This window comes from Zalophus californianus, chromosome 13 (assembly GCF_009762305.2).
Source record: "Zalophus californianus isolate mZalCal1 chromosome 13, mZalCal1.pri.v2, whole genome shotgun sequence".
In the NCBI taxonomy this organism is placed as follows: Eukaryota; Metazoa; Chordata; class Mammalia; order Carnivora; family Otariidae; genus Zalophus; species Zalophus californianus.
Window position 1 is genome coordinate 37,889,377 of NC_045607.1, and position 19,650 is coordinate 37,909,026.

Genomic DNA, 19,650 nt, shown 5'->3' on the forward strand with positions numbered 1-19,650 from the left:
CCCTTCTGAGCTGTGGGACCTTAGGCATGTGGAGGTCTCCATCTCCCCCAGATCCCATCTCTGGCCTGCTGTGTGCCTCAGGAGGCTAATATCTATGGGGTGCACCCCCGGGGCCCTCTTGCCCCTAGCTTACCTTTGGCTTTGGCAAGAAGGAGGCACAGGTAGGAAGCCAGAGGGCAGGGAGGGTGGAGTGGGGGTGTGGGGAAAGGTCAGGGCCTTCACGTCTTTTCCTGGGCTTTCACTGCATCCCAGTACCACTGGTCTCTTTGGCTGCCTGCTCTTCGTCCTCAGGCCTGAGGACTACCCCTTGTTGGTTCCTGTGACCCTGACCCTGCCTCTGTACATCATCCCATTCACAAGCTCATGTCAGTGGAGCCCTCTGAGGACGTATTGTTCCTGCTGGATCCCTGATAGAGTCCACCCCTCTGCTCTTCATCTGTACAATGGGGCTAGTAACAGTACCTCACTGGGTTGCACAAGGTGAGGATTAGGTGAGTTAGTATATGTACACAATAATGCCAGATGCAGTAGTAAATGCTGCAGAATATAGAATAATAGTATTATTACTATTATTTTGTCACGCATCCTTGTGCAGAGAAGGAAAGCGTGACACCAAGCCAGGCTTGCAGTGAAATGCCTGACTCTCCAAGGCCATCTCTTCCAGCTCCAGGCTGTTTGCCGCTTCTGTGGGGCCTTAGTCAGCCAGCGGGTCTAGCCCCAGTCCCTCCAATTCACTTGGACCCAGCTTTCCCTGAGAAGACTGGGGTGGGGGGAGATGGAAGCCAGAGCCCCCTTCCCACCCTGGCTCTTCTCCAGAAAACTCAGGCTCCTGAGAAAGGGAAAGGTGGCTTGGGTTCAGAGTGGTTGTAGCAATGAATTAAGGGTTCACAGGGTGGTATATTTGGGATCAGGGGAGAGAATAAATCCCAGGGAGGTTGAATCCCAGGGAGAAGCAAAATCCCAACCTGTGTTTCCTAGCCTTGTCTCACAGCCTTATCAGGAAGTCCTTCCTCAGGTCTCACTGCTGGCTTGCTTCAGCTCGTCAAGAATGAGGCAGACCAGGACAATTAGCATGATCCTGGGGGCCTTTTCTAGCTCTTACTAGCACACTGGGAGTTCCAGCAGCTTTTGGAGCAGGGAAAAGATCCTTGCATATGGTCAAAGCACATGAGGCCCAGGGGGTGAGGGCCGGGGGGCACTCATGGGGAGGGCACTGGCCAAGGTTGCTGGTGGGATGAGGTTATGAGCAGGCTGTAAAGTGACTCACCTGATCCCTCTTGGGGTCCCTTCCCTTGACCACCTTGGTCATGCCTTCAGGTCAGAGTGAGGTACGGTGTGGTGTAGAGAAGGGGTAAGGGTTACCTTTCCCATCCCTAGAGCTCTCTGGGGACAAAGCCTTAAACCAGATTTAATCACCTTGACCAGCTTCTCCAGTCTCTGGCTCTGGTGTATTCCCACCATCCTCTAGCCTCTGCGTTTTTCTGGAAGGCTGCAACTAGGGATAGGCCTTTGCCAAGCTTCCTCACTGCTCTCAGAGCCAAGTAGGCCTGGCTGGGAGAGGCTGGGTGAGGGGAGAGAGAACTCTGGGAGCCCCGATAATCATCTGGACATGGTCCACCTCTTGTCTCCACGGAGACGCCCCCCATAGCCAAGGAGGCGCCTGGAACGTCCTGCCCACCACCCTCATCCTTTGCCTCTCTGCTCAGGGTCACTGCCAGGGCCTGGCCGGAAATGGGCCGAGGGAGGGGAGGAGGTGGCCTGGCCAAAGCCAGGAGGCAGGCTGCTGGTCAGAGGGAGCTCTTTCCTGGTAGAGGTGGCCTTTAGCTGGAGGATCCTTAGTTCCACGTCAGGGGTGCGAAGGGGAGAGTGACCACCACCTGTGGATAAAATCTTCCCTTTATTGGGAGTAAGGGTTTAAGCCCAAGCCACTTTGGGCCCTTAGACATGCATATGTGCCCGCATACACATGAAGGTGCATCTGCTGTGACCAGGGAACATGGGGTGTGTGTGTTTATGCTCACACAAACACATTTACACCCTCACTCACTCTTGGACACCCCCCCCACTCCACGCTCAACCTGTCTATACCCATGCATGCACACTCATACTCTGATATTGATTCACACTCACCCATGCACTCAGATGCTCAGACACACTTAGAACCACTTATGGGCACTCATGTATGCACATAATCATATGGACACACACATTTATACTCCATGTCCTTACACTTACACACACTCATAGTCATGCATGCTCACTCACTCTTAAACACACACTTACCCAACACTCACACTCAAATACACTCCTACTCGTGGGTCCCCAAAAGCCACATATCTGTGGATGAGGGCAGGAAAGGCAAAGGGTGCATCTAGCAGGCTGGAAGTGTTGGAGGGGGGGCGGTGCAGAGACAGGGGATGAAGAGATGGGGGTCACAGGATGTGGGGTTGGTCTGGATGTGGAGTTCAGAAGCCTTTAGGTTTTGGGGTCACAACCCAGATTTTCAGAGCCAAGGGTCAGGAGGCAGGAGATTTAAAGAATGTGACTGAGAGTCCCAGTGTCTGGGCAGGGCGCACAGTAGCTGTTGACAAAAACACTTGCTGAATAAGAGAACAGCAGGATTGACCCAAACTCCCCATTTCTAACTAGTAGTGCTGCCTGTCTGTCTCACAGAAGTTTAGAATCCCAGGCAACCAGACTCCCAACCCCAGCATCAAGAGTCACATGCTCTACTGATTGAGCTGCCAGGCACCCCTTAAGGCATAGCTTCTAAACCCAGAGACACCTAACTGCAAAGAGAAACGACAGCCGACCCATCTGCCTGGGGATGAACAGAAAGTGACTAAGCTCTGGGCTGTCCCAGAGATTTAAGCCTATCCAGGAGAGAGGGGGCCCTGTAGGAGTCTCTGGAGTTATGCAGGATCAGGGAGACCAGGAGAAACTCTGCCGAAGGCTCCCAGAACCATCTCATGTGTAATGTACTATCTCTGGGCTTTCTGCCAGAGGTCTTGGGTTTAGTTCAATCATTTGTTTGGTTATTATTTCATCAAATAATCGTTGAGGATCTTTTTTGTGCCAGATTGTGGTAGGTAACAGGAGTACTATAATGAGCAAGATGCATATAATACCAGGTAGGAGGTGTCCGGATGCAAAAAAAAAAGTGGAATTCTGACTCAAAGTGGCTTAGGCAACGATGGTAATGCATTGGCTTACATAAACTGAAAAGTCAGAGGAAAACTTCAGGTGAGGCTTAATCTAGCGCTCAGGTCCTTTCTCTTTCTTCCATGGTGTCAGCCTCATTGGAAGCCCTCCAGCAGGGAAGAGGGAACATCGGCATTGGCTTCTCCACGGTGGCACCTTTGTCCTGGCACCTCATCCTATTCAGCACCCTAGCCTCTGGCCACATCCCTGGTTTTCTTTCCCTTCTCATCTCCCCTCCTCACTTTCTTCCCCTTGGTATACTCTAAATTTTGTTTTGTTTTGCTCAAGTATTCAACTGAGCAAATGTCTAAAGGGTCACCAGCACAGGTCCTGAGATTTCTTTTAATGGGACCCTCTCTCCCCAGGGTTTGAAAAGCAGTTTGCTGCCCCTTCCCCACCCCCACCCCACCCCCATCACAAGGGAATAGCACTCTCTCCATGATGACTGCCATTTCCATGTCTATTCCCCAGAGCAAGCATCATGGAGACAGGGAACCTAGGGTCTGGTTGTAAAAGCTGGCCCCTGGTATGCTGCAGGGGGCTCAATAAATATTTGTGGGATGAATGCATGGGATTATTTAGACACCTCTGCCCCCCTTGAAGCCTACCTTCCTTTCTCTCTCTTTCCAGGGAATGGTTATGACTAAGAATTAAAAGACCCAGAAACTTTTAATGGGGTCAGCTGTGGAAGATGCTGGTGGAGCACACACACAAAAGTTGTGTTCCCCAAGGAGAGGAAGGTTAGGAGTTCTCCGTGGACCTCAGATTGGTGTGGATGTGAACCCAGGAGGGTGGAGGCAGAGATGACTCGAAGGTTCCATCCCTGGGTCCTTTGATGGGCCTGGACATAGCCGGGAAGGGCACCCAGCCAGCCCCTCTGGCACTGGCTCTGCCTGCAGATCTTATCTGGGGCCAGGCTGCTGTGTGGTACTGAGTCATTGGACCTGCGGCCTAGGAAACAGTTCTGATGTTGAAATGGGCCCAGAGGAGGGAGTGGAGTGGGTGTCTCTAGTTTGCCACCAGCATAGACATCATCACTACTCACCCTTCCTGTCATCCCTGGGTCACCTTCATGGTCCCCACTCATCTCTGACCTCGTCACTCACTTGTCACGCTCACTGTCATCCCTGCGTCACAGCCACTGGCCCTTTCTTAACCATGCTGCCACTTAACCCAGTTCCCACCACGGCGTTGCCTTCTTCAGCATGCCACCATCCCTGTCCCAACCCCGTCCATGCTCAAGCCTGTTGCTATCTGAACCAACCCAGTCTTCTTTATCAGTCGCCTCTACCCCAACCCCGTCACTGGCTAGTTCCACATTCATCTCACCTGTCACCTTGAGGTCACCACCTGTTCCTGTCATCCTTGTCACCACACTCCTCACCACCTGTCCCAGTGCGCATCACCTGTCAGGCCTCTGGACTGTCATCAGTCCCCCTTGTCCCCTCTGTTGGTTCCCCAGCACGGCCCATCTCTGCCTCCTCCCTGTCGCTATCATCAGCATCCTCCTTCTCTCTTTTAGGTCCCCAGAAGTGGTTCCCCTCTGGTGTAGACATCCTCAACGTATGCGCCTCGGAGCCTTCGCCCCGGCCTTTCCGGCCTCCGGCCTCCTCCAGGCTTCCCGACCTGGGATTGCCACGCTGCTTCCCGCGTGCTGCGCCCTGGCACTCGGCTTTCACCCCGGGAGAGGCCGGACCCCGGGGTCTGGCACTTACTACCCCCAGGGGACCGGAAGAGTACTGTCAGAGGCTTGCCAGGCTTGCCAACCTATGCACTCTTCTCTCCCCGCACCCATGACATCTGGCTATGCTTCCACCCAGCCTGGACCTAAAATCTCCATTTATTAAATTGATTATTATTTCCCTTTTTAGAATTCCCCGATGCCCCCTCAGACTATTACCTATCCCCTTATGATACACTCTCATGGCCCCCCAGGACCTCGCCTCAACACGTCACACTTATGATCAACTGCTTTTTTGTATAATCACGTGTGTAAGGCCATCTTGGCCGCCAGACAGGACACGCTGGGAAGGCAGGGACGGGGTCTGTGTAGGCTGCTGCCAGTCCCCAGAGCCTGGCACAGTGCCTGGCTTCTCGTAGGGGCTCAGTGGATATCTGCTGAGTGAATAAATACTATTTATTGAGTACTTAACAGGGCCAGACACTGTGGTCAGAGCTGTACACATATTAACGTTCATTCTCTGTCATGTTTTGGTCTCCCTTTTCACTTTATTTACTTTTGGGCACTTCAAGGGCTTTTAGCTGATTTGGCACAAGCTCTTTTGACAAAGTTCAAGCAGAGAAGCACATTTCCAGTTACTCATCAGAAAGTGAGGACACTTAGAGAAAGTCAGTTACTCACAGAACAAGGAAAAAACACTTCCTTGTAATTAGGGCAAAGAGAATTGCAGCTTGTAATGTTGCCTCTCGATTTCATTTTTCTGCTCTCTGAGGGAGGTAGAAGCTGGGGGCTAAGGTGAGGGGGCCGGGGGGGGACCTGAAGAAGATCCTTTCTCATCTCTGGAAAACAAGAACTAGATCCTCACCTTATACCATAAAATTGATGTGTGTGTGTGTTTTTAAGACTTATTTATTTGAGAGAGAGAGAGAGAGAGAGAGAGAGAGCAGGGGAGGGGCAGAGGGAGAGTTAAGCAGACTCCGCCCTGGGCATGGAGCCCAACATGGGGCTCAGTCACAAGACCCTGAGACGATGACCTGAGCCGAAACCAAGAGTTGGTCACTCAACCAACTGCGCCAGCCAGGTGCCCCCAAACTGATGGTTTTAAGAGATAAATACTAAGGGGTTAAAACAAAGCTGGATGTTTCCTATATCCTTTGTCCCATATATTTCATCCCTGGGAAAATAATTGGAGATGGAGACAAAGCCTTTGCCCAAAGATCTTCATTGCAATCCTATTTATACCACTGAAACATTGAAATACTAACATATATTTATGAATGAAAAAGAAATACAAAATTTAAAAGTTGAAAAGACAGATGAAATAAAGTATGGTTTGACTCTTAGTTATTGAAATCATGGTCCTGAAGAGTTCACTGTTCTATAATCATGGCATTCAGTGAAAAGGGCATCATACGGACAGGCTTACGTGGAACTGTTTTCAATTATGTCAACAGAGTACTCAGAAAGATCAAAGCGTGAAAAGGAGCAAAAGCATTAATAGGTGTTGTGTGGTTTCTGAATTGTGAGCAATTTCTTTTTATTTCCTGTAGTTTTCACCTATCTTTGATGGTCATTATCACTTTGATAATACAACCTATGCACTTGTAAAAATAACAAGGGGCGCCTGGATGGCTCAGTCGGTTGAGCGGCTGCCTTCGGCTCAGGTCATGATCCTAGGATGCTGGGATTGAGCCCCACATCGGGCTCCCTGCTCGGCGGGGAGTCTGCTTCTCCCTGTCCCTCGGCTCCCCTGCCCCCCCGCCCCCCCACAGTGTGCGTGCGTGTGCACTCTCTCTCTCTCTCTCTGTTTCTCAAATAAATAAAATCTTTAAAAACAACAACAGCAAAGAGGCAAGAATAATGTTTTATATGAAAGTGTCAGTACTTTATAGCCCTGTTTTACTTTTCGATCCTAGGGGTCCAGGCTTCTTGTCTATTTCTCAGTAGCAGGCCTGAATGAGTGAATGACTGGTAAAGTGTGATGGAGTTAATGAAATGTAATTTTTTTGGCCACATCTCTCACTAATTTCTTTTTTTAAAGATTTCATTTTTAAGTAATCTCTACACCCACCATGAGGCTGGAACTCACAACCCCGAGATCAAGAGTGGCATGCTCCACCAAATGAGCCAGTCGGGGCCCGTTCACTAATTTTCATTTTAATTCTTCGGAGTAACCCCTTCTTACAGAAAGAGTGTTTGGGGGGCGGCCTTGATCTGCAGAACCAAAAACCCTCACTCACGTGAGGACACATTGAAGAAGCAATGTGAATTTGAGCAATTCTTATCAGAAATACGAAAACAAGACCTGATTATGCACTAAACCCGCTCCTCCCCCTCTGACTCCCACAGTCCTTCACTCCCCAGCATGCTTGCAGACAGCCCGAACCCTTTCCCATCCCTGATGCTACTCTCCTTGTGCCAGGCACGGCTTCCTGCCTTCATCAGGCAGCTGCCTCCTGACCAAGTTTCTCTGTTCCACTCTTGATCTTTCCACCCAAAGTCATGCCTTCTCAGCTACGGCACAACGAGCTTTCTAATACTCTGGTCTACCCTGCCATTCCCTGTTTACAGGCCTTCAGTGGCTCCCCATCACTCTCAGAAGCAAGTAAATACAAGACGGTTCACGATCTGGCTCAGGCCAACTGCTGTCCTCACCATGCTCCCGCCCTATCCGGCCACACAGAATTTCGCTGTTGGCATTACTCAGGCTCCTTCTGGGCCTTTGCATGAGTTGTCTCTTCTGGGGAAAACGCTCCTTTCTGTGCCACACTTCCTTGCCTAGCTAACTCCTCACCTCTCAGCTGTTGAAGTAGATGTCCCTTCCTCCATGAAGCCTTCCCTGATGCCACCCTGAACTAGGTTTGGTCCTCCTCTCAGCTCCCACAGGCTTCTGTGCTTACTACCTCTGATATCTGCATTGTACCTTATTTTACTCACCATCTTGCCTACGTGCCTTGTAAGCCCTCCAGCTCTGGGACTGCGACGAGCTCTCCATTGCACATCAGGCACCTCACCCCTGGTGGGGCTTCCATGGCTGCTGTTGATGAAGGAATGAATAACAAATAAATCAAGTACTCTTGAAAGAATTGGTTAATATTTCTTTTTTTTAAAAAAGATTTTATTTATTTATTCATGAGAGACAGAGGGAGAGAGAGAGAGAGAGAGAGAAGCAGAGGGAGAAGCAGGCTCCCAAGGAGCAGGGAGCCAGATGCGGGACTTGATCCCAGGACCCTGGGATCATGACCTGAGCCGAAGGCAGACGCTTAACCATCTGAGCCACCCAGGTGCCCAAGAATTTGTTAATATTTCTAATAGGCATAGAAGTAGACATCAGAAAAAGATGTCCTAAAAGGACCCATAAATTCTCCAAAGGAGGTGAAATTGTCTTGTGATCAAAGAAATAATGTGGATTTGATAGGCCAGAATTTGGGGGTGAATTTGTAGTTAGGAACAGTGGGAGGGTGGCAGTGGGAGTGGTTCCCCCCCATCTGGGAGAAATATTTTATTACTGACATAGTTTAGAACTACTATCGATGGTAATGAAAAGAAGCAGGATGACTTTTACTCAGTTTTACTGTTTTTAAATTCTCTGCTGCAACTACACCCTCCCTGCTTGTCCCCAGGTAGTGCTGCTTCCATCCCGTCCCCATTTAGTACGCCCCTGGTAAGAGACCCTGATTACGGGGCGCCTGGGTGGCTCAGTCTTTAAGCATCTGCCTTCGGCTCAGGTCATGATCCCGGGGTCCTGTGATCGAGCACCGCATCGGGGTCCTGGGATCGAGCCCCGCATCGGGCTCCCTGCTCCGTGGGAAGCCTGCTTCTCCCTCTCCCACTCCCCCTGCTTATATTCCCTCTCTCGCTGTCTCTCTCTGTGTCAAATAAATAAAATCTTAAAAAAGAAAGAAAGAGGGATGCCTGGGTGGCTCAGTTGGTTAAGCGTCTGCCTTCAGCTCAGGTCATGATCCCAGGGTCCTGGGATCGAGTCCCACATGGGGCTCCTTGCTCAGCAGGGAGCCTGCTTCTCCCTCTGCCTGCTGCTTCCCCTGCTATGCTTTCTCTCTCTCTCTCTCTGACAAATAAATAAATTAAAAAAGAAAGAAAGAAAGAAAGAAAGAAAAGAAAGAAACCCTGATTACGGAGTGACCTGTTTTCCTCCCTTTAGCACAGAGCCTGGAGTGATTTCACAGGTGTCCAGCCTCTCAAAACTCTGCTGGGCAAGGTTGTCCTCGACCTGAGTTGGGACCCTTCTGTGACTCCTCTGGCACCTAGCTTCCTCAGAGGAACCCTGTGAGTCTGCGGCAAGGAGGCAAGGATGGGGGACTGTGCATGGGGTCCAGCCCTGGATCGAGCCCTAGCTCTCTGCCACTAGCACCCCTGAGGCCTTGGGCTGGCTCTCAGGGCCCACCTCTCGGGTCCTTCCCACGGCTTCACTTTGCTCATAAAACTGGGGCGTTTAGTGACCTGGGCCCTGGGGTCCTTCATGGAGCTTCCTAAGCTGAGAAAGGGGTGTCAGCCATGGGCATGATGGGAAGTTGCTCCCTCAGGCTCCCTCTTTCTGTTCCTCTCTCTGACCTGAGTGAGACATTCTACCACTGGGGACTCACTGGTTTGGGTGTGTCAGCCAGCAGGACGACGGGCGAGTCTGGACAGGTGGACAGTAGAGCCTGGGCTCCAGGATGGGGTGTGTGCATGTGTTGTGGAGAGGGGGGTAGATGAGGTGTATCCCAGGCCAAGGTCAAGGATGGGAGAGGTGGCTCCAGCAGGCCGGCTGCCCTTTCTTGGTGACGGCCTTCAGGAACTGCAGAGACAGCAGCTGGGTTGGGGTAGGCCCTGGCTCTACCATGGGGCTCCGGGGTGGAGAAGAGTCCTTTAGTGAGGTCACTTCTAGGGTGGGAGCCAAGGGCCCTTTCTGGGAAGGAAAGGTGATGTCATGAAAGCAGCAGGGATTCAGGTTAGACTGTAGGAGGGGCAGGTGATGGTGGATCAAGGAGCATGAGGTGCCTCTTTAATTAAGCTGCTTCCCAGAAGGGAGGGGAAGAGCTGTAGTACCTAGCCCCTCCATGGGAGAGAAGACTGTCTTGTTAGTAGGCAGGGGAGGGGGACGGGATGAGCAGGGTAACATAGCCTGTAGCCCTTAGGCAGGGTTTGGGGAATTCATAGCTGAAGAGGAAGCCCTGGGACGTCTAGGGCTTGGGTCAGACACCTGCCAGCCCTGGATCTCAGTTGTTCCTCAGTGAAACGGGGAGAGTTTTCTTGGGCCTTGCCTACCAGAGACACAGTGTCCCCTTACGTGGTCATCGAAGACCAGGGAGTCTCTGTTACAAGTTACTTTTGAAGTCCTGGGAGCTGAGAGAAAACTCAGCCGAAATTTGGGCTGAGTGGGGGAGAGATGGGGGAGCCTGGACGTTTTGGGGGCAGAGTAGTGCTTTTGCATGCAAGCAGCCTGATCAGGCATCCTCACCTGAAAGCTCCCACGACAACTAGGGAACATTCTCACCCTCCCTTCCCAGACATTCTGAGCCCCTGGATGAAGCCCCTCTCATCAGACCCCCACTTCCCTAATCCTGTCTCTTTCCCCCAGTGTCCCTCTGCAAGGCTCCTCAACCCCTCCTTGTTTCATCCCATGAATATTCATTAGTGCCTTCTATCTGCCAGGCATTTTCTAAGCCCTAGGGATTCAGAGGTGAACAGAAGTGTTGATCCTTGTGCTCATTCCCTCCTCCCCCACCCAGAGGGAAAACAAGCCAGAAAGTAAGTGAGGTAGCTTAGCCTTCACTGGCTATGAAAGAGAGAGGTACACGTGGCGGTGGGAACCCAGAGGAAGCCCTACATCCAGCCCAGGAAAGGTCAGGGCAGAGGTAGGGGACCAAGTCTAGAAGGGCCAGTTGGGCTTTGCCGGGGAGGCTGTGGGGGATGGTAGAGGCAGAGGTTCTGGAGCCATCCCAATAGGCTCACAAGAGCCAACTGGTACGTTTTCAGGAATTTTTACAAACTGCTTACTAAATACAGCTATTATTAAAAAATTAAATTATAGAAATTATTTATTTTTAAGATTTTATTATTTTTTAAAGATATTTATTTGAGAGAGAGAGAGTGCATGAGCATGAGCAGGGAGTGGGCAGAGGGAGAGGGAGAGGGAGGATCTCAAGGAGACGCCCTGCTGAGCATGGAGCCCAACGTGGAGGGGGAGCTCGATCCCAGGACCCTGAGATCATGACCTGTGCCGAAATCAAGAGTCAGATGCTTGGGGCGCCTGGGTGGCTCGGTCGTTAAGCGTCTGCCTTCCACTCAGGTCATGATCCCAGGGTCCTGGGATCGAGCCCCGCATCGAGCCCCGCATCGAGCCCCGCATCGAGCCCCGCATCGAGCCCCGCATGGAGCCCCGCATCGGGCTCCCTGCTCAGCGGGAAGCCTGCTTCTCCCTCTCCCACTCCCCCTGCTTGTGTTCCTTCTCTTGCTGTGTCTCTCTCTGTCAAATAAATAAATAAATCTTAAAAAAACAAAAAAGAGTCAGATGCTTAACCAACTGAGCCACCCAGGTGCCCCTTAAGATTTTATTTTTAAGTAATCTGTACACCCAATATGGGACTGGAACTCACAAGACGGAGATCAAGAGTTGCATGCTCTTATGACTGAGCCAGCCAGGAGCCCCTAATTATGTAATTACTTAAAACAAAGGTAATAAACACAGCACTTTCTAATTGTTATTGCATTTTACTATTGTGTATGCTCTTGAAGTCACTTACAACAATTGTACCTTTTTTAAAACTGTATTTACTTGGGCGCCTGGGTGGCTCAGTTGGTTAAGCGACTGCCTTCAGCTCAGGTCATGATCCTGGAGTCCCGGGATCGAGTCCCGCATCGGGCTCCTTGCTCAGCAGGGAGTCTGCTTCTCCCTCTGACCCTCTTCCCTCTCGTGCTCTCTCTCATTCTCTCTCTCTCAAATAAATAAATAAAATCTTTAAAAAAAAACTGTATTTACTTGTTTATTTAAAGGATTTTATTTATTTATTTGAGAGAGAGACAGAGAGAGCTCAAGCAGGGTGAGGGGCCGAGGGAGAGGGCCAAGCAGACTCCAAGCTGAGCACAGAGCCCTTATGTGGGACTCGATTCCAGGACTCTGAGATCGCGACCTGAGCCAAAGTCAGACACAACCAACTGAGCCACCCAGGCGCCCCTTTACCTATTTATTTTTAAGTAATCTTTACACTCAACGTGGGGCTCGAATTCATGACCCTGAGATCAAGAGTCGAATGTTCCACTGACTGAGGCAGTCAGACGCCCCTATTTACATGAATCGCATCTTTAAGGTGGAGAAACTGTATAACGGTGTTCTACTACTCACGTCTTCCCAGCTTCTTGTTCAGTGATGTCATGTAGGTAGATGAGGTAGCTGAGGCACAGAGAGACTAAATAATCGGCAAGCAGCAGAGCTGGGATTTGAACCCAGGAGTCTTCAGAGGCTATACCTCAACGATTAGAAGTCACATTTTCAGACTAGGAAGATCATGAGACCTAGAGTGATGTTTTTTATCTTAATGCACACACAAAGTTGACCATATATTTATAGACATGCCTGGAATATAGTAGGAGCTTGAGGACAGTCTTCAGACCCAGCAGGACTTGAGTTGGTGGTAACAGATTATGAGGAGCCAGGGTAGTTGGGCTTTACCGGCTTCCTCCATTTATTGGCTGATACATTCACCTGGGCTGCCCTGGCCTCCCAGTTCTCTGTTTGTGGACTGTGCCTCCATCCTCAGGGAGCTCACATTCTCAGGCACAGACCCCTGAGCAGGAATACATAGGTGGGGGGCGCCTGGGTGGCTCAGATGGTAAAGCATCTGCCTTCGGCTCAGGTCATGATCTCAGGGTCCTGGGATCGAGTCCCGCATCGGGCTCCCAGCTCAGCAAGGAGCCTGTTTCTCCCTCTCCCTCTGCCTCTCCCCCTTCCCCTCCCTCTGCTTGTGCTCTATCTCTCTCTCTCAAATAAATAAAATCTTAAAAAAAAAAAAAGGAATATACAGGTGGGAGAGGGCAATGAGACTGCCCAGGCCCAGACTGGGGCTCTTGGCTCAAGTGTATGCAAAGCTAAGAGGAGCGAGAGGTGTGAATGATCACCGACAGGGAGGGTTTCCATGGAGGGGCGTAGATAGAAGGCTTGGTTTGGACAGGGGAGAGGAGAGACAGTAGGTCCTGCTACCATCTTGGTTTTTCCCACAGGTCATCTGTATGGCAGAAGTTCGGTGGTAGCCTTTGAGGCACAGTGACAGACAGCTCAGCTGCAGATACATATATAAAAAATTATATATATTATCTGGATACATAAAATTGAAATTTGAAAGGAATAGAGGTGTCTTTCTGTGGAAGTGGAGGACTGGGGGTTGCTGGAGGCTGGTGGCAGGGTGGACCCCACGCAGGGTGTTGGTCCCCTGAGGCCACATCTGTCAGTTTGGGGCTTCCCATCCTGCTGGCTCAGCAGGTCCCACAGGTTGGCAGGTGACTCATCCCTCACCCTCACATGACCCAGGTCCAGGAAGGGGCAGGGGGTGTATAGAATGGAGCACCTGTGTGCTCATGTGTGTAGGGAATATGTTATGTGACATGCTTGAGTCGGAGATGTGCGCCCATGTCTGATTACATACACAGGCTGGTAAGTCCCTGGGCACACAGCCACGGGAGCTGGGCAAAGATGTGGGCCATAGGTGTAGAGGGTGGGCGCAGTATAAGGCAGGGGTGATGTGAGTCCACAGCTCTCCCCAGAACACATGTGCATGAGTGCAGGTGTCTCACTGAAAGACAAACGCAGCTTCAGAGCCTGGTGAGCCACCAAAGGAGGCCAGGGTGAGTGGCGGGTGAGAAGGTTCTCCAATGACAGCTGATCCTCGCCAAGGAGGGCTTGGCTGGACCAGCTGGCAGGGCCGGGCATTCTAAGCCCATGGTGACAGAAGTGGTTTTCCCTAAGCTTATCCCTTAAGCCCCTGGCTGCAGGCCAGGGTAGCTCCCCCATCCTAACCCCGAGAGGACATGCACACCCCACATGCCACACAGGTAGGTCAGGAGCAGTGAGTGTCTCCCATCCTCTCTGCAGGCAGGAAGGACAGAGGGTCTGAGTGGCGTCTGCTCTGTTGGGATATGAGGAAAGCATGTCAGCGCCGGGTTGCCCATGTCTCTGGTTTGGGTGGCACTGTGTGTGCTGGCATGCAGTGTGCATGCATATCCACGTCTGGGTGTGCTGGCCCCTGCCCTAGCGCCTGGGGCCTGGGGCCGCCTTCCCATCATGCTCCACGATCTGAGAGATGCTTCAAGTGGGACAAAGAGCCTGGGCTAGCCACTGGGAAGCTGGGGTTCTTCTCCAAGTTTTCTCGTAGTGCCTTTGGGGAGGTCCCTTTGCCCTCTCTGGGGCTCAACTTTCTCATCGTAAGGGCAGTAATCCCTGCAGGGCCACCTCTCGAGGCAGTTGGGTGACAGATTCTCACGGAGGGGTTGGAAAAGTTTGAAAGGTTTGGTCCTGGGGCTTCACAAGGGAAAGGGTGGCATTCCCTGTGTGGTTCAGCTATAGGACTAGGGGGTGAAGCCAGGTAACAACCTCTAGGGGACCTGCACTCTGCCCTACAAGGGGTGGTCAAACCTCCTGGGGAAGTGAGGTGTTTGGAGTTCTGGGGCTGAGCTTCAAAACCAATTAACGCTACAGGCTAGGACCTGCCCTTGGTGAGGCTGGGAAAGTCTATCTACCCATCCCTGCACCTCCCAGCCCTGCTTGCCTGCTGGAGGGGAACAGCAGTGCCCCTAGACCAGCTCACAGCTCACTCTCTCTTGTCCAGCTCCTCTCACCCTCACCTTCGTCCCCACCCCCAGCTTGCTGTCTGTCAGGTTCACACTTCCCGGAGTTCAGAGTTTTCATCCTGGGGCTGTAGGCTTAGCCAGAGCAAACAGACACACTAAAGTCAACAACACAAGAAAGGGAGCTGCGCAGGTGATGTGGAAAAGAAAACTTGGAAGGCACATGAAGGTGTGCAGGCTGGGCAGGACGGAGCGATGTGTCTCCATTCGGACAAGCACCCTGGGGCTAAGGCTGGTCCTGCCAATCTCTTGTGGGGTGTCTGAGGAGGGGTGCCTCCAGTGGACTCAGGTCAAAGAAGTGAGGTTAGGTCATCAGCAGGGGGTGCTCGTGCCCAGACTAATGAGGGCGTAAAAAGGATGTGGTGGCTAGGGACTGGGGGTGCTTCCGACCACCACACCCCTCCCCCCCGCCCCGGACTCCACAGTTGCTGCTACTGATTCGCAAAGCAAGTGGGAGGCTACTTGGAGGCCAGGGTTGTGGATGGAAGCAGGCAGGGAGGGAGTAAACAGTCTGGAACAGGAGCAGGATTGGAGTTCGGGCTCTGTGCCATGCCCCAGCTGTTCACCTCAGGGCTCAGGATCTTGGAGACGTGAATTCCTGGGATTCCCAAAACATGCTCCCTTGCCCCACCCACAGGCATAGTCATCTTCTCTGACAACCCATTTCTCTCCACTCAGGGCGGGTGGAGCTCAGTTCTCTTAACATACGTTTGTTGTGCACCTGCTATGCACAATATGCTGTCCAGGCTGGGGCATCCCCAGCAGGCTGCCTGCCATGGGCCCTGTCATGCCTGGATCCCCCAGATGCCTGGTAAGCTGACTGCTTGTTGATGGAGGTAGTGATTACCGGGAGCCTGGGGCAGCCCTGCCCCCGCACCCGAGAGGGCAACCAGGGAGTCAAGTCCAGATTGCTGAGCCGCCAGGATGCAATGGGAAGGGCCGAGAGACCAGACACACCTGGCTGGAGCAGCCTGGAATCTGGGCGGAAGTCCATGGGCTGTGGTCTTGCTGTCTGTGGAACGAGCATCGTATACTCTGCGCTCAGCCCTTCTAGCTTGGCCTTGGCGTCAGGCAAGAATTGGTCAGGGCCCACAGGTGGGGTGCAGGGTCCCTTACCTCAAACAGGCACCCTCTCCACCTCTCCACAGAGTGGTTATTCTCTACCAGGCACTTGCCACGCCGCTTACCAACTCAATGCATTCTCCCAACAATCCTCACCCTCCGAGGTGAGGATTAGTGTATCTCCATCCTACAGATGAAGACACCCAATTAAATATCTTGCTCAAAGTCAGCCAGCGCCAATTAAGAAACTGAACTGGTTTCAAGCTCAGGTCTGCCCGGCTATAAAGCCTGAGCCCTGAACCATAGCTGGATGGGGGAGCCGTCCCCACCCCAATAGCCAAACCCTAAGCCAGCCCCAGACTCAGGCTCCAGGCCAGGAAGTCCCTGGGTTTTCCTCTGCTCCTTTCTGCCACCATCTCAGTCTTTCACTCTTCTCAGAAAGCTTCCCTGATCCTGACTTCCCTCTTTGCTTTAATTAAGCTAGTCCCTGACACCCCACCATTATTAGACCCCCTTCTTTTCTACTGTGGAAGGATCTTGAAATTGATTTAGGCAGAAATCAGAGGATGAAACCAGAAGGGGAATGGCTGATGGGGAACTTGACAAGGGAGGGATCAGGCTGCCACCCTCTGGACCCACTGATTGGTCAGCATCACTAAAACAATTGGACGTTATCACTGGATAGGACACAAAAGGAAGCACAAGCCCCGCCCTTGACCCTAAATAAAATCACACCATTAGTGCTAACTTCCTGTATATTCTACGAAATGCAGGGGATGGAGGAAAAGTTAAATGACACCACAAAGAAGCAGACAGACAAATCCAGAGCATGGACTTCCCACAGAACCACATTTACTCAACAAGTCAGTGACACGAACAAATCAGAGACAGACAGGGGAGCAGCTGTTTAAGAGAGCCCTTAACCCAATGTAATGTGTGACCTTGTTTGGATCCTGACTCTAACCAACCAACACATTAATGCAAAGAGACACTTTGAAATAATTGTGGGGACTCAGTAATTCCACGGACTTGTTCATTTTGTTAGGTACAGCATCGTGATTACTGAAGAAAATTTGTTCATGTATTTTAGAGATGAATATTGAAGAATGTACAAGTGAAATGACATCATGGCTGGAGTTTGTTTTAAAATACTTCACAAAAGGGGCGCCTGGGTGGCTCAGTTGGTTAAACCGTTGCCTTCAGCTCAGGTCATGATCCCAGGGTCCTGGGATCGAACCCCACATCGGGGGCTCCCTGCTCATGCAGGAAGCCTGCTTCTCCCTCTGCCTGCCTCTCCCCCTGCTTGTGCTCTCTCCCTCTCTCTCTCTCTTGCTATCTCTCTCTGTGTGTCAAATAAATAAATAAAATCTTTAAAAAAAATAAAATACTTCACAAAAAAAGAGACTGATGAAACTAGAGTCGACAGACTTGGGAGAAGTTTCGACAAGGCTGGATTGAAGCAGGTGAAGGTAGATGTGTTCATTAGATGAACGAGAGCGAGAACAAGAGAAGGATGCTGGCTCACTTGTTCCGGAGCAGTGGGGTGACACGTAGGCAGGCGACAGGCCTGGGGAGACGGCAGCATTTGTGTGGTGGGAGCGGACACTGGGGACGCGCAGGGCTGACTTCTCCATTGGACACGGAAGGTTGCTGTGCCTGCCAAGATGGTCTATTTAAGGGCCCACAAAAAGATGTTTTGTTTTAAAATTAAAACATGAACTTAGTTGAAGACAATGTTTTAATACACAACATTGATATATTTGTCTTTAGACCAACGTGCTTGTAAAATATAATTTTTATTTAATTTTTTTTTATGGGGAAAGGGGCCCGCAAAGGCAAAAGTGGCAACGGCCCTGAAGGTCAGAATGTGGCCACAGGGTGGGAAAGAGGCTGCCCGGAGATGGAGCCTGAGGGAGGCGAGAAGCCTCTAGGTCTGCACGGTGGGGAGAACTCACCGTCCTGGGGGGTCCTCCTCTTCCTGGCCGTCAGCCTCCTCCCTCTCTGCTCCATCCCCGCGTCTCCCGAACAGGTGCATCAGGGCATCCTCAACCTGGGCTAGGCACCAGGGCACCTGGGTTTGAATCACTCCGCACCCTGGGCTGTGCCCAGAGCAGAAGACACTGTCTCTGCCTGTCCAGCCCCGTCCGGCCCAGCCTGCACCCCAGGGACCAGGGTAGGCTTGGGAAGAACCTCCACTGACACCAGGAGACGCCTAGGAACCGGGCAGACCCCACCCTGCCTGTGGTCTCCGTGTTTCACTGAGCCTTCCTGGGTGAGGCTCAATGCCTATGGGGGCCTGTGCCCCAGGCCCTGCTCGCACAGACTTATGCACAGGCTCTTTGTGCCATCACTGTGTTCCTCGAAAGCTCTAAATCAAATCCCCCCTTCCAACAGGCTAGCACAGTCATTTTCAAAACTACTTTCCTGCTGGAGGGGGGGCACCCTGGGAGCATTTCCTTAGGGTCTCTAACCTTGTTTGTCCTCAGTGGGACGTCTGTGTGTGGAGAGGCCTCAGGATTTGGGTGAAGATGAGGGAGGCAGGAGGTTTCTCAGGGAGCAGCTGGCTTTACCCTTCTGGAGGCAGGCAGGGAGGCTGCCCCCCCTGGGGAGCTCCTAGTGTGAGTTGGGAGACAGGGAAGTCATCTCACACTGGAGCTGCCTGGCCTCTGGGCCTGCCTCCTTTCTCAGGCAGAGCAGGAGAGTGGAGAGAGTGTAGCTTTCTCTGGGGGAGCTGAGATGGGCTCCCTGCCCACCCCGAGCCCCCTGTTCCAGGCCCACAGCCCCTGACCAGATCAGATAGGGCACGTTCCTGCAGTGAGCTGCCTGCTGACTGGGACCGGGCTGACGCAGGCAGGAAAATATTAACCCAGTGGAATGGGCACATGTAAATGTGTGCATGCCTCTGTGTGTGTTTGTCTGTGTGTGTACGTGTGCACCCACAAAGAGGTTTTCACATGCAAGACCAGACACAGATACGTAGGTGCACATACACACCTGCCCATTCACACATATACATGCTCACATACAGACATACACAAAGACACAAATGCTTCTCACACACGCAAATTCCCTCAGTATCATCTTCCAAATTCTGTCAATGAGATTGCCTCCTCTAAGAAGCCCTCCCTGATAGCTCTAGCTCATACCGGAAAGTGGCAGGCCTGCACTCTATGCCTGGTTTCCGATGCCCAATCAGGCAACATGACATAGGCTTTAGAGTGGAGAACAGGCTTGGTTTTGGATTCTGGTTCCTTAAATCACAGGATGTTTGTTTTTGGGCCAGTGGCGGTGCCTCCTGGCCCTGGCTTCCCTAGTCTCTGTCCTCTCTGTCCTGGACGCCCACGTGGGCTCTGAGAAGGATGAGAGGCTGGGCTGTGGGAAGGTGAGTCTGGTCATTGGAGAAGGTCAAGGTTATACATTGTCCTGGGTCCTGCCTGTGCCCCTGCCCCTCCCCAGCCTAGCCCCCAGTTCTCCTAGGTGGGGGGGCCCTGGCCTCCTGAGGCAGGGGACAGAGCCCCGATCTGGATGTTCTAGGTCTGGGTGATCTTGAGCAAGTTGTTACCTTGCTCTGAATCTCAGTTTCCCTATCTCAAGAGTTTGAAAGGTGACACTTACCTGGGTGAGACTTAAGGGTCCATTCTTCTTTGAGCAGAAGGAGAATCTTTATGACTGCAGGTGATTTCAGAGAGACCAGGGTCCCTTGAAGAACCTGCATTGTGTTCCCACGCCCATCCCTGCCCCTTTAGCCAGAGCATTTCCTTTTTTACTGATTGATACATGGGCTCCTGAGTTACACACCGGATTCGGTGGCTCAAAAGAGTCTGAAAAACACCAAGTATAAAACAATTTGATTGAAAGTAGTTTTG

The 19,650-nt window shown here is 51.7% G+C and overlaps 1 long non-coding RNA gene across 1 annotated transcript; it reads right to left on the minus strand.

Annotated features, from left to right (window-relative positions):
• Positions 1 to 1,745: 1,745 nt before the first annotated feature.
• LOC113933990 lies at positions 1,746 to 17,880 on the minus strand. Its single transcript, XR_003523556.1, has 4 exons — positions 17,740 to 17,880; positions 17,310 to 17,453; positions 7,820 to 7,919; positions 1,746 to 1,877 (listed from the first exon to the last, which is right to left on the minus strand). It is a non-coding gene; the product is annotated as an uncharacterized LOC113933990 (long non-coding RNA).
• Between the last annotated feature and the right edge of the window lie 1,770 nt (positions 17,881 to 19,650).